The sequence below is a fragment of the Pinus tabuliformis genome, chromosome 7 (assembly GCF_031772625.1).
Source record: "Pinus tabuliformis cultivar Carrire ecotype Pingquan chromosome 7, CPIR1, whole genome shotgun sequence".
Classification (NCBI taxonomy): domain Eukaryota; kingdom Viridiplantae; phylum Streptophyta; class Pinopsida; order Pinales; family Pinaceae; genus Pinus; species Pinus tabuliformis.
The window spans coordinates 1,608,065,448-1,608,082,286 of record NC_142293.1 but is presented as its reverse complement, the minus strand read 5'-3'; positions in this window follow the sequence as shown (position 1 = coordinate 1,608,082,286).

The window sequence follows — 16,839 nt, the reverse complement described above, 5'->3', positions numbered from 1 at the left end:
GTGGAAGACAACTTGTTTGAAGTAGCACAGGTTAATAAAAAAGTCGTCGAGAGAGAGACAAAAACAGAGGAAGAGGCAAAGAAGGAAAACCAAACACAGAAAACAGAGATAGAGGCAAAAGAAGAGCTGGAAGTACAACAAGAAAAAACTCTCATTGAATAGAACCAATTGGTTCTGCAGATATTTTTAAACTTACTATTGATTTTCAGTGTGCAGGTACACAAAATGACTATGAAGAAGAGCTAAATTTTGTTGAAGCATAGCTTGCAACACCATGTCTAGATGAGGTCTGCATAGAAGATACAAAAATGAATGTTGAAGACAACATCAATGATGAGAAAATCAATCAAATTTTTAGGTGTTGGATTCGTGAATAAATATTATTTTATTCTAATCCTATGTTGCAACAGATTGAAGGTGAAAAGAACACTACAAAAGATAATATGTGGCAACAGCCCACATACAAGTCAGTTTTTGAAGAAGTGGAGGATATGCTTATATAGCGTGGAAGAATGGAAGACTTGCACTTGCACTAGCAAATGAAGAAACTAAGATTTGAAGGATACAACAAAAAGAAAGAGCTAAAACGATTTAGAGGCTATAGGATCTCGAAAAAGAGAAGAAGAAAAGTTGAAGTCAGTGTTTAAATTGTAAACCTAGCTAAGACATAGACATTGAATTTTGTGTGGTTTTAATTAAAGGGGAGTGTTGTAGAATATAATCCCAACCACTTGTTATGTGTCAAAATTGTCTCTGCAAGTGTCCCAGTTCACTTTGAGCTAGTCGAGACTCTAGTAATTTATTACTGATGTCTCCAATGTAATCTTATTTAAGTGATTTGTAATACTGAAAAGAGCAAGTTCTCTCCTCCACATTTTATTCTCTTCAATTTTTGTCATATTTAAATTTTATGAATATTATAGCTTTCAAATATTTTAGTGGAAAATCTAAATTCTTTGTCTCCAAAATACATCACAAAAACCTGCAAACAATTTTTAATTAATGAATTTCTTTGAAAAACAAAAATAAATTTTGAAGATAAATTTCATTACATAAACTTTAAAGATAAACTTCAATCTCTAAATTATATATATTATTATATAAAAATTAAATTTTCAACATTCATTTAATAATCAATAATCATGAATAATTAAATTAAAAATTATCAAAATAATTATTAATATAAAATTTATAAATCATCATTCAAAAATTTGTAAATTATTATTAATCATTTTTATTTTATTTTAAATTTAAAAATATTCAAAAAAATTAATTAAAAAAAAATACGCTTTTTAGCTTTTTGCAATGGAATGATGAGTTAAGTGCCATTACTACTAATCAAATTCCACTTAGGTACCAATCAAAACTACAAAATAAGTTTGGTGAAAGAACGTTGTGAGAACCCATGATGTCAAATAGACTTTCGTGAAAGAAAGAAATCACCAGTTACTATTGAAAATTTATATACGTGAACTTCACAGCGTTACGTTACCGTTTTAATAAAGTGATAACTAACAAAATGGAGTTACCGTTTTAATAAAGTGATAACTAACAAAATGGAGGGGAAAAACATCTTTAAATTATTTCTATAACTAGCACAATCATATTTACTAATATGAATCATATTTACCAATATGTGATATATGCTTATATCAAGTATATATATAATTATATTTTTCAATGTGGTTGATATTAATTATATTAATAATTATTATCAATATTTAGGATTATTAATAATTATATAAATATTAACAATTAGATTATTTATATATATTACTATACTAATATTATATTAATATTATAATAATTATATAAACTCCTAATATATATTAACGAATAATAAAAATAAGTCATAGTAATATTAGATTATCATTATATCATTTAGTAAATCTAATAATATAAAATTATAAAAAAATAACAATTATATTGTATAATAATAATAATAATAGATAATAATATTATAATAATATTATATTATTATAATAATATACGAATATAATTACCATATTATCATAATAATAGAATTAATATTATTATAATATTATTAAGGGTTGATGATGATGGTGGTGGTGGTGGTTAACGTCTACTGAGAGAAAGCTTTGGTCTATCGGACCTAAAGAAACAAATTATTTAGTTTGATTTAAGATTTTATTCCTATGCTCAAAAAGCTTGGAGAGAAGCCTCCTGAGCTCACTATAATTTCGACATCGTAAAAGGCTAGGAAGTTCAGTGTTGTGACAAAGATTATGAAACTGAGATCTAATGTGGTTGTACGCAGGGAACTCTAAGAGGAAGTGGTTTTCATTCTCGATGTACATATTCTCATAGAGATGGCAGATCCTTTCCATCCATGGTGTTTTAGGAATTGCCCAATGACCTGTTTCACTATGGAGCTCATGAGAGTTTGTTCTAATCTTCGCTATACTAATTTTCTTCTTTGAGCAAGTTAAAATAGAGAGATACTTTTGATCTTCTAGGGTGGGGTTGACGACCTTCTTATAATAACTTAATTTTCTTTTAGCTGCTAAATCTTTCTCACACCACATTTTTTCTTTGAACTTAGAAGTAACATTATTTTTAATGTTATTAATGTTTTGTAATGCATCACTCTCGTTGACCTCCCAATGGTTTAACTAGGCCCTCGTGTCTTTATACCACCCCTGTTTGAGCCTTACATGGTTTTGGCTGGAATTCGAAGCTAGCTTAGGAATTCTATAATTTCCTATGTTATTGAGTTTGTTCTTGTATAATAGAAGCCTAATCATAGCTAGAATCTCGATAGAGGAAAGACCTACTTCTATAAGGAGAATATGATAGGGTGTATTTCTTTTGGTTTTCAGGTTATACGTTATAAAACGCTTCTGGATTTGCTCAATCCTTCTCCAGGATTCTCTAGAGATGCTGCAACCCCAAACCTCACATCCATATAAGATAACACGAGTGACTAAAGTTTCAAAGAGGAACTTCTTTTTATCCCACATTACAAGGTTTGTCGTTTTACAATTATTTTCAAGACCAACATAAGCTTTCCACCCCCCATTAATCCTTTTCTCAATGCTATAGTTCAAGTTGAGGTTGTGATGAATATCAATTCCTAGGTACTTGTAAGAATACACTTCCTCCTAGTTATTATTGTCATACATAAAATTAGCGTAAGTGTCCTTCTTGGATTTGATAATCATAACTTTTGTTTTGTCACTATTAACAGTCATACCCATGGTAGAGCAGAAATCCTTAAGAATCCTAGGTTGCTTATCAAGATCAGATGGGAACCTTGTGAGAAGAACAATATTGTCAACATAGAGAAGAATGATGACAACTATCCTAGCTAAGATCATGCCAGCACATCTTGCTTCCTCTAAATAACCTTCGAGCTTGTCGATGTAAATGCCAAATAGGGTAGGGGAGAGGGGGCAACCTTGTTTAACTCTGATATTACACTTAATATCTTTCAACCACCCCTCATTGCTCTTTAGCTTGGTAATTACATTCTCATATAACCTTATAGTGACAGCTCTCAACTCGAAAGGAACCTTTAGCTCTTCTAATCTATTCCAAAGGTTGTTTCTAGGAATTGTATCAAAAGCCTTTCTAAAGTCCACAAATAAAAAAAAGAGATCGGATTTACCATTACGACATTCCTCCACAATGATCCTAAGCGCATCGAGGTGGTTTGTTAATGAGTGATGCCTTCTGTAAACCGCTTGGCCTTTAGCCCGCTTACTTTCAGTTTCAAGCCATATACTAAACTTCTTTTCCAAAATACTACCATATAACTTGGCTAAGAGAGGGCCGATCATAATTGTTTGATAATTAGAGGGGTTATTTGTATCCCCACTTTTAAAAATAGGGATAATGAGGCTCTCATCCCATGGTTTAGGGAACCCTTTCTTGACTACTTGATTGAAAAGCTTGTGGATGTGGGGGATGAAGATAGGACCTCCAATTTTTGAGATTTATGTCTGGTAATGTTCAATGTCCTTAGCTTTCCCATTAGCCAGGTGTTTAACCCCAAACTCAATGTCTTCTAAAGAGAAAACTTCTTTCGTTTTGGGCATGGTTTCAAAGTTATCCATGACATTTGGAGATTCATAAAGCTTTTTATGATAGGAATTCCAATCGTGTAGAGCAATTTTATTATTATCTTTAGTTTTCCTAGTTAGAATCTGCCTCCAAAATTTCTCAGGAGCTACCTTAGAGAGGTGTAAGAGATTCTCTTGTCTTTTATGAATGTACTGCCTCTTTTTCCTTTTAGTTAGGGCTTTGTATATTTTTATCTTGCCCATTTTTAAGATATTCATCAACAACTTCCTTAATTTCTCTCCTCGCACTTTTACAATCTTTGTCATACCATGGTTTGGTTTTGCTATTTCTTTTATTATTTGAAACTTCAATTGAGAACTTGTTAATAGAATATGAGAGGGTTGTAGTAAAATTATGATAGAGGTCTTCTATGTTGTCTATACTAGATAAAGGAAGCAAATTAGTACTTAGTTCATTTAGAAAGAGATCATTTTTATTTCTATCAAATATTAAGTTCTTTTTGCTATAAGGATTATTTTCTATGGGATCTCTATGCATGACAAAATTGAGAGTTATAAGTAAAGGCCTATGATGAGAGTTAGGCTCGTGGTCATTTAAGATGTCAAAATTTATTATTTTGTTGTATAAAGGGAGATCGGAAATAACATAGTCTACCACGCTGCTACCAAGCCCATGGATGCAGGTCATCTGGCTAGAATTGGGCCACTTCTTTAGACCATTGCAAATTATGAGATCCTGAGCACTACAGATCTTGACTAACTCCGATGTAAACAAAGTCTCTTCAAGGTCTTCAAAGCTCCTTTTGTACCTACTAGCTAGAGTAGGGTTTTCGTCTAACCAAAGAGGATTACGGTTGGAATGATTACTTAGAATAATAGCTTGGTTGCTTGAAGTTCGAGCATTAAATTCACCTATTAAAATGATATTACCTTCATTCCTTAGGTTAGAAATATCATTCTCTAAACCATTGTAAGGATTAATTTTATCTAGATTCTTTTCTTATAGAAGTTAGAATTGATGGGGGGAAAATAAAATATTTCTATGTAGGTATTTTTATTATTAATGTCACTGATCTCTATCCAACTATATTGGTTGTAAGGGTTGTTTTTGTAAATCCTAGAATAGGGGGAGATGTTCTTCTTAATGTAACAAGCTATTCCCCCAATGCCTCTACGGGAGGATCGCTTGTTCCAGGTAGACCATAGCGTAAAACCATCTATGTTAGGGACCTTAGATTCTTCGTGCTCCCAGTTTCAACAAGAAAAATAATATCAACATCATTTGAGATCCAACTTAGCTTGGGGCCTCTGTTCCATGGAAAACCCCGATAGTTCCAAGAAAGAATCCAGAGCATGTTGAATTGTTATTTATTACTATCTTTTTGGTTTCTATCTCGAATAAAGGCTTTTCTATTTCTGATTATTACCCATTTTCCTTTCCTTTATAGCTTCTTTTACCTTTCGAACCTCCTTCCTTAATTCTGCTTGATCTTCTGGAATGAGATTTTCATTTATAAATATTCCCGTTCCTTTTAAACTTGAGGTTTTACTAAGTATGTCGTACTTATGATCAATAGAGCTCACCTTTATTCGGATCAATCTTCCTTTATTCTCGGTTAATTTCCCCAACCTTGTTTCTTCTGTGAGACACGTTGTTTCAATTTGTAACCTATTATGTAATTCTGTCTGGGCTATGGCTAAAGTATCATCATCTACTTTTTCTTTTAAACCGAAGATTATAAAGTTCAAGGCCTTTTTGTTACACTCATGGTCTGATTCTATTGATTTTTTCATTTCATCTTTGATTGGTTTGATATCTAACTTATCTACCACATTATTTAGGGTGAGGCGGATATTAACTTTTTCTTCTAGTTCTTTAATCATGTCCTTTATTTTAAGACTCTCTAAAATATCAGCATCTCCTTGCTCGAATGTTTAGTTAGTATCTTGGTTTTGTTTTTCTATATTATTATTATAATATTAATATAATAATATATAGAAATAATCTGGTGGTTAATATTTATATAGTTATTATTAATATTTGTTTATAATATTATAGTAATATTATATTATTATAATAATATAACAATATAATTATTATTATAATAATAATATAATTAATATTATTATAATAAGAACAATAAAGACCAATTATTTATTGTTTAGGATAATTAATAACTATACAAATAATAGCCACTGTATTCTTATATAATTATATATTTATGATTATTATATTAATATTATTAAAAACTTAAACTATTATTATTATTATTATTCTTAGGCTTTAGTATTTTTAATATTTATCTTAGGGTTTGTATACATAGGGTTAATTATTATTAGTATTTAGGATTATTAATAACTATATAAATATTAACAACCAGATTATTTGTATATATTACTGTATAAATATTATATCAACATTTTAATAATTATATAAACTCCTAATATATATTAATTAATAATAACAGTATCTCATAATAATATTAGATTATCATTATATTATTTAAAAAATCTAATATATATATATATATATATATATATATATATATATATATATATATATATATATATATATATATATATATATATGATATGCCAATTGTGGGTTGGATCCGATAGAGATATATGTTATGTTATATAAGCCTAGTGGGTCCGCAAGGCATGCAAAAAGGTAGTTTTTAAGTTATAAGGCAATTTTCAGGTGGAGCAAAAGCGATGGATGGTTTTTAATGGAATCAACCCAATTCCACTCAGCATTTAACATGTAGCAGTCAGCTGGAGAGAGGAAACCATCCATTTCGGGTAGGTATTCTTCTAGCTTATGTCCCACCCAAAAACCTTTGTAGATCGTCCGATCTGAAAGGCGTAGATCAACGGCAGGAATGAATTGGCAAGAAGTATACCTTGGGTATTGTGCTGAGCCCATATTGGAAGCAGACAAGCATATTTTACTATATATTTTCTTTATAAAATATATATGCATAATTCCAAATATTTTCATAGTTATTGCGGCCGCATGCATAAGTTAAGCTTTACAGGGGTTTTAAGGCTTAAAGGCCTATATGTAATGCTTCCGATAGTATAAAAGCCTTGATAAAGTTATATGGCTCTGATTTAATGTAAGTCTAGGGTTGAGAGGCTCACGGCCTAAAGAAATTCTTCCGATAGGCTTAGTGTGCCATAACCCACAGGCCTCAAGATTGATAATTTTTTTAAGGAAAGGGATTTTGATTAACCCCCAAGATCTCTTTTCATAAAAAACCTAAGATAAACGAAAGGGACTAATATTATAGACCCGAGGAACTAATAAACCCAAGGAATTATTGAACCCAATGGATAAATATTAAAAACCTAAGGGATCAAGAAGTGCAAGGGATTGATATTACAAATACAAGAGATTAATAAAGATGACCATGATTGATATTATAAACTTAAGTTAATAATAAACCCAAAGGATTAATACTAAAACGCCAAGAGATTATGAACCTAAGGAAATAATATTAAACCCAAAGGACTAATATTATAAACCCAACATTGGTAAACCCTAATATAAATATTAGAAAGACTAAAATAAACATGGTTTATTTTCATGGCGAGACAATCCTTGTCATGATCTGACATTCAACCATGGTTGTATATGATTGACAATGGTTGACCATGATCGATATTATAAACCTAAGGGAATAATAAACCCAAGGAATTGATATTATAAACCTAAAGGAATAATAAAACTAAGGGATCAATACTAAAACCCCAAGAGTTTATGAACCCAAGGAAATAATATTAAACCCATGGGACTAATATTATAAACCCAAGATTGTTAAACCCAAATATAAACACTACAAACACTAAAATAAATATGGCTTATTTTCATGGTGAGTCAATCTTTGTCAAAATGTGACATTCAACCAAGGGACTAATATTATAAAACCAACATTGGTAAACCCAAATATAAATACTACAAATACTAACATAAACATGGTTTATTTTGACGCTAAGAAAATTCTTGTCACAATGCGACATTCAACCATGGTTGACGATGTTTGGCTATGATTGACAATGGTTTACCATGATTTATATTATCAAACAAACGGAATAATGAACCCAAGGGATTGATATTATAAGCCCAAATGAATAATAAACCCAAGGGATAAATACTAAAACCCAAGGGATTATGAAGCCAAGGGAATAATATTAAACCCATGGGACTAATATTATAAACTTCACATTGAGTAAAGGCAAATATCAATACTACAAACACTAATTATAAACCCAAATGAATAATAAGCCAAAGGGAGAAATACTAAAACCCCAAGCGAATATGAACCCAAGGGAATAATATTAAGCCTAAGGGACTAATATTATAAACACGATATTCGTAAACCCAAATATAAACATTACAAACACTAAATTAAACATGTTTTATTTTCATGGTAAGACAATCTTTGTCAAAATGTGACATTCAAGCATGGGGCTAATATTATAAACCCAACATTGGTAAACCCAAATATAAATACTACAAACACTAAAATTAACATGGTTTATTTTGATGGTGAGACAATTATTGTCACTATGTGACATTCAACCATGATTGACCATGTTTGGCTATGATTGACAATGGTTTGCAATGATTGATATTATAAACCAAGGGGAATAATGAACCCAGGGGATTGATATTAGAAACCCAAATGAACAATAAACCTAAGGGATTAATACTAAAACCCCAATGAACAATCAACCCAATGGATTAATACTAAAACCCCAATGAACAATAAACCCAAGGGATTAATACTAAAAGCCTAAGGGATTATGAACCCAATGGAATAATATTAAACCGAAGGGCCTAATACTATAGACCTAACAATCGTAAACCCAAATGTAAATACTACAAACATCAAAATAAACATGATTTATTTTGACGGTGAGACAATCCCTGTCAAAATGCCAGATCAACCATGCTTGACCATGATTGATATTATAAACCTAAGGGAATAATAAACCCAAGGGATTGATATTATAAACCCAAAGGAATAATAAAACTAAGGCATTAATACTAAAACCCCAAGGGATTATGAACTAAAGGGAATAATATTAAACCCATGGGACTAATATTATAAGCCCAACATTGATAAACCCAAATATAAATACTACGAACACTAAAATAAACATGGTTTATTTTGATGGTGAGACAACCCTTGTCACAATGCAACATTCAAACAGGGTTGACCATGGTTGGCTATGATTGAAAATGGTTGACCATGATTGATATTATAAACCCAAGGGAATAGTAAACCCAACTTATTTACATTATAAACCCAAATGAATAATAAACCCAAGGGATTAATACTAAAACCCCAAGGGATTATGAACCTAAGGGAATAATATTAAGCCTAAGGGATTAATAATAAAACCCCAAGGGATTATGAACCCAAGGGAACAATATTAAGCCCAAGGGACTAATACTATAAACCCAACATTTGTAAACCCAAATATAAATATTACAAAGACTAAAATAAACATGATTTATTCATGGTGAGACAATCCTTGTGACAATGTGACATTCAACCATGGTTGACCATGATTGATATTATAAACACGAGGTAATAATAAACCCAAGGGATTAATATTATAAACCCAAATGAATAATAAACCCAAGGGATTATTACTAAAAACCCCAAGGGATTGTGAACCCAAGGGAATAATATTAAACCCAAGGGACTAATATTATAAACCCAACATTCGTAAACCCAAATATGAACATTACAAACACTAAAATAAACATCATTTATTTTCATGGTTAGAAAATCCTTGTGACAATGTCACATTCAAGCATTGTTGACCATGGTTGGCTATGATTGACAATGGTTTACCATGATTGGGGATTATGAACCCAAGGGACTAATACTATAAACCCAACATTTGTAAACCCAAATATAAATATTACAAGACTAAAATAAATTTGATTTATTCATGGTGAGACAATCCTTGTGACAATGTGACATTCAACCATGGTTGACCATGATTGATATTATAAACATGAGGTAATAATAAACCTAAGGGATTGATATTATAAACCCAAATGAATAATAAACGCAAGGGATTAATACTAAAACCCCAAGGGATTATGAATCCAAGGGAATAATATTAAACCCAAGGGACTAATATAATAAACCCAACATTCGTAAATGCAAATGTAGATATTACAAACACTAAAATAAACATCATTTATTTTCATGGTTAGAAAATCCTTGTGACAATGTCACATTCAAGCATGGTTGACCATGGTTGGCTATGATTGACAATGGTTTACCATGATCGATATTATAAACCTAAGGGAATAATAAACCCAAGGGATTAATATGAGAGACCAAAATGAATAATAAAATGAAGGGATTAGTACTAAAACCCCACGGGGTTATGATCTGAAGGGAATAATGTTAAACCCAAGGGACCAATATTATAAACCCAACGTATATAAACCTTAAGGCAAATATTATAAACATTGAAATAAACATGATGGACCATCATTGATTTTCATATTGAGACAATCCTGATGACAATTCCATGTTGGACCATGCTCGACATCATAATAAACCATGTTTGGCTTAGGAATAATAAACCCAAGCGATTGATATAATAAACCGAAAGGAATAATAAACCCAATGGATTATTATTTATTTTCATGGTGAGACAATCCTTGTCACAATGTGACATTCAAGCATGGTTGGCTATGATTGACAATGGTTTACCATGATTGATATTATAAACCTAAGGGAATAATAAACCCTAAGGGATTAATATGACAAACCCAAAGGAATAATAAACCCAAGTGATTGATATTATAAACCCAATGGATTAATACTAAAACCCCAAGGGATTATGAACCAAAGAGAATACTATTAAAAAAAAGTGACTAATATTATAAACACAGGGGATTGATATAATAAACCCAAAGGAATAATAAACCCAAGGGATTATTATTTATTTTCATGGTGAGACAATCATTGTCACAACCTAACATTAAAGCATTGTTGGCTATGATTGAAAATGGTTTACCATGATCGATATTATAAACCTAAGGGAATAATAAACCCAAGGGATTAATATAGGAAACCCAAAGGAATAATAAAATGAAGGGATTAATACTAAGACCCCAAGGGATTGATATAATAAACCCAAAGGAATAATAAACCCAAAGGAATAATAAACCCAAGGGATTAACAATAAAATCTGAAGGGCTTATGAACCCAAGGAATTATTAATATTAAAAAGTTGAAGAACGAAGAAAACCAATAATTTAACATTATAAACCATTGGGAACTAATAAAGCCAAGGGAAAAATATTAGAAACCAAAGGGATAAAAAATGGCAAGGGATTAATAGGAATTAATTTTTTAAATCCAATGGATTGATCAACCCACGTGACTATACAATCGCGTGACTTAATATCAACCGTCAGATCAAAGATCGAATCAGGAAGGTGAAATATCGCATCGGCAGGGTCATTATACACTTTAACTCCCGCAAGTGGAAAACCCAATTACACTAAGAAACGGGGAAAAACACAGTTGTAATCAAGTGCCGGACTTGAAATATTATAGGGAATGGTTTATATCCCTATTGGGTCTGTAAAGATATTGGATCAGCGTATGGAAGTGGAAGGATTCTAGCATTGAGGTTGAGCGATATGTGATCGCGTGACTTAATCTCAACCATCAGATCGCAGATTGGATTGATGGTTAAGATCTAATCGCAAATCGCAATCAGATGAAGTGGAGATCGAAGTGCACAATGGAAAGGCTTGGAGAGCCGGAACCGATGGGCCTATAGTTGCGAATCTATAAAATTTGAGATCCTCTATATATGATTCGGAGCGGGTTTCCTGTGTAATCCATATATTTGCGTTAAAGTGGTTTAATGCTAAAACATACGTTAACACTCCAATATCGCATATCAGAGTGGAAGGGGCGATGAAGATATATATAGATATATATATATATATATATATATATATATATATATATATATATATATATATATATATATGACTGTGGAAGGAGCGACGACCAATTGCAATGAGGTTAAACCTTAGGAAATGTGACAAGGCTATAAGGAAGGGCAGAAAGGTATGTTTGTGGGGGCATTCTCCTTCGTAAATGGTTTATAAGGAAATATGCACCGATAAGCGATTTATGTGTTAAAAACATATGTAACCAAAGGTTTTGTAAGGGGAAGGTTATATATGTGTGATTTAAGGTTTTCTAAAGGTTGTGAAGTGGTTTTAAGTGCTGATCTTTCGGGAGAAGATCAATGTCAAAGAAGTAATAAATTTTGGGAGAGCATTTAAAAAAAGACCAGAACCTTATTTTTTCTATAGGGTATGTGACTATCAATATTATAAACCTAGTGGATCAATAAACCCTAAGTATTGCTAATATTATGAAAGTAGCACGTCAATAAATTGAAGGAGTAAACATTGTAAATGTAAGGGATTAACATTAAACCTTATGACTATTATTTAAACCTTAATAGTGGGGATTAATAAAACAGAGTAAATAAATGATAAACCGAAGGAATTATTAATATTAATAACTTAAAGAACAAATAAACCTAATCATTTAATATTATAAACCAAAGGAAATAGTAAACTGAACCTAAGCCGTAAATCCATGGCATCAATATATAAACATAAATAATCCTATAACACAGAAAAATAATAAAAAACATAAACCAAAACCAATATAAGAACCACATTGCAAACCATAAAGCATTAAAACATGATAAATCATCACTACATTAATAATAACACATTTATATCACTACATTGTAAACAGTAAATAGAATTTAAGCCATAAATACATTGATATCAATACATGAATGTATTAATAGTATAAATCTCAAGAATATTGATATAAACACCTAGAACATGAAATCCCAACAATAATATTATAAATGTAAACAATATTTTCATTTACGAAAGACGTGAACAAAGTGAAGGGATCCACACAGAAGACCACAAAAATCAGAAATGCAAGAGAAAGATATAAAATAGTAACACTCCCATTGGAGCAAAGCAGCATAAATGACGAAAACACATCTAAATTACATACATTGGATTTAAAGAAGAACATCATAATAGGAAATTTTAGGACCAGAGATATACAATTTTGTACATAAAAACAATATTAGTGTTTAAAATAATCAATTTAACCAACATTGCAACCACAGAAAGAACATTGAGTCTTAACTTAATAGTGGGGATTAATAAAATTGAGTGAATAAATGATAAACCGAAGGAATTATTAATATTACTAATTTAAAGAACAAATAAACCTAATCATTTAATATTATAAACCAAAGGAAATAGTAAACTGAACCTAAGCCGTAAATCCATGGCATCAATATATAAACATAAATAATGCTATAACACAAAAAAATAATAAAAAACATAAACCAAAACCAATATAAGAACCACATTGCAAACCATAAAGCATTAAAACATGATAAATCATCACTACATTAATAATAACACATTTATATCACTACATTGTAAACAGTAAATAGAATTTAAGCCATAAATACATTGATATCAATACATGAATGTATTAATAGTATAAATCTCAAGAATATTGATATAAACACCTAGAACATGAAATCCCAACAATAATATTATAAATGTAAACAATATTTTCATTTACGAAATACGTGAACAAAGTGAAGGGATCCACACAGAAGACCACAAAAATCAGAAATGCAAGAGAAAGATATAAAATAGTAACGCTCCCATTGGAGCAAAGCAGCATAAATGAGGAAAACACATCTAAATTACATACATTGGATTTAAAGAAGAACATCATAATAGGAAATTTTAGGACCAGAGATATACAATTTTGTACATAAAAACAATATTAGTGTTTAAAATAATCAATTTAACCAACATTGCAACCACAGAAAGAACATTGAGTCTTAACTTATATTTTTTATTTTGTCTACATCAAATAATTCCACTACAAAATTGAAGTTCAAAACTATAAAGAAGGTCACAATGTTATTAGTTGTATTTCATAGTGATATGGACTTCAATCACTCCTCTTCCTTCTTCCTAATTGTAACATATGTGCTATCTTTCATCTTGGCATAACACTGGAAAGAAAAAGGTGGTGCAATGCATAAACCATCTATTGATTTCACTCTTGATATGGCTGTGAAGGTAATGCCTTGCTGCTCTTTATTCCCGATATCAATTGATGCCCATTCTAAAGTCAATCCCTGTGACTTGTGGATTGTAAGAGCCCATGCCATCTTCAAAGGAATTTGTTTTCAATTTCCTCTTATCATTGGGGTGATAGGGACAATGTTTCAATTGCTTGCATCAAATGGAACACCAACATACTTATAAAAAAAAACAGTTGTGAAAATTGGAAGTTGAGGTGGCTTAAAGGTAGGCAGATAGAATATATCCTTAACAAAACCAAGTGCACCATTCACCAAGCGAGCTTCAACCCATAAATTACATGTCAACATAACACGCTGACCACGACACAACAAAACTTCACGGTCTAATTGATCATCATCAACACCACTGATATCTAAACGCCTTGAATACTCAGCAACACATCATGCAATTGGAGAATTTAATGACTTTAACATATGGCTATTATGCAAGGAGACCAAATTATTTGTTGGAAACATGTGAACTGCTACATTAAATAAATCTCTTTCTGTAGGATGCAACCTCATATCCGCATATTAGCCCGAGACATAAGAAACTCCCAATCTTCAAGATTGGGTTCTAGGTTTCTTATGTTATTAAGGACTCTATGACAAGAAGATTGTTTCTCATTATTCCCTTGTTGGCGAAGGATTGTGTCAAGAGTGACAACAATGTTGAATTTGTTCAACAAGACTTTCCCTACAGTATTACCTGCATACAAAGGCTTATCTCTGATAGGAGGAAGTTGGCCAATGTCACCCACAAGGATGATGGATCTACTACCAAAAGGACAATTATTTTTCTTTGTAAATGCTTCTCGTATTCGAGCATCTATTTGCATAAACAACCTTGATCCTAGAAAGCTCATTTCATCAATCAATATATATCTAACATGTCTCGTTTCTTCTTGGAATATTGCAAGTGACTGCCCTTGTAGTGGCTGCATATCTTTAATTGGAAATTTTAGAGCTGAATATATTGTTTCTACATGTATATTAAAAGCAACTATTCCTATTGGGGCAAGAAGAAGCAAAGGGCTTCTTCCATCACTTAACGAATTATAAAGAGCTTTAAAAATAAAATGGATAAGGAAAGACTTCCTAATGCCTGCATTGCCCTGAATAATCATAAGAAGAGCTTTACGAATCTCATATTCAGCAAAGTGCCTTAAGAAAATTTCAAAAGCAAGTCATTGTTTTTCCGACAAAGAATCTAGAGATGAAAATGTTCTATTTGAAAGATCAACAATATCACCCGCTAATTTTGCATTCCTTATCAAATTAATTGCTTCCTCTGCAACATCATCAGAAATAGTTGTACTTTCCCAGTCAAAGGATATATCAAAGTCCATTCGGCCAAGGGAGTGAAGATCAGAAACATTCACATCGTTTGGTGGAACCAAATGAGAGAAAATCTGCCATTCTTGAAAATCATCTTCAAGATCCATTTCTCGGTTAGAAAAATCACCATCTTCTTCTTCTTCAATATTGTCTATAATTGACAGGTGTTGATCAACATGCCATGCTCGATATTGAAAATTCCTCCAACTTTCAATAATAATTTCAGCTAAAAGGCCAAATTCTATAGGAATGTCACGAAATGGCTTGTACAATAGCAATTATGTCTCGCAAAAGGTTTCAAATTCCTCTGAAGCCTCACTAGGAATAGAATAAAACCGTGGCCAAACCCGAACAATAGCATGAACATCTCTAGGCCTCCATGGATCTTGTTTACGCTTGCTATCAAATGTCGAAGATCTTGTTGTTTCTATCAAAGATAGATGTTCAAGGAAAAAAGGTCTCTTCTCATAATGTTGAATGAAAGTATTCTCAGATGAACATTGCAAGCCAACCCTTGATATTTTCCTAAAAACCTTTCTTCCAACATTTAAGGAAACAAATTTCCAGCTACAAACAACAAGGGGTAGCTTAAGCAACATATGGCATGTTTCTTCTGCTCCAATGTCACTATCAACAATTGTTTCTGTAAGAAACTTTCTATATGCACATAAATCATGATCCTCAGAGCCAATAGAATTTGAAATTCTAGTTAACATTTGATGATAACTTTCAAACCTTTTTTCTGCTTTTGATGCATTCTTAGTAATGTATTTCAACACAACATAGCAAGAAAGCACTAGCTGGCAATCAACATTTGCGCGCCACATTATTAGAAGGTCAATGTTATGTACATTAAGCTTGTCATCATTTCTTGCTGACTCATATTTTTTTCTTCCGTGATCATCTATGAACAATCTTGATTCACCACAAAGATCCCATGGAGCATTATATCGACATGTTAGAATAGCGCCCTTTTTGCGGAAACAAGAATCCACAGTACACTTTGTGTGCCTTTGGAAACGGTTTAACAATTCTTCGTAATCATTATGAGGATTAGAAGAGAAAATATGACCAGTATTCAATAGACAAGGGTCATCATTGAGGCTTCGTGGAACCATTATGTTGCGACGATGTATGTCACATAGATTCCATGCAGTTACATATTTGTCGAAGAATATTTTTGCAAGTTGTACATCAGAACTATTTAACCAGTCAATTATTTCCATGTCAGGAGCACCTTCTA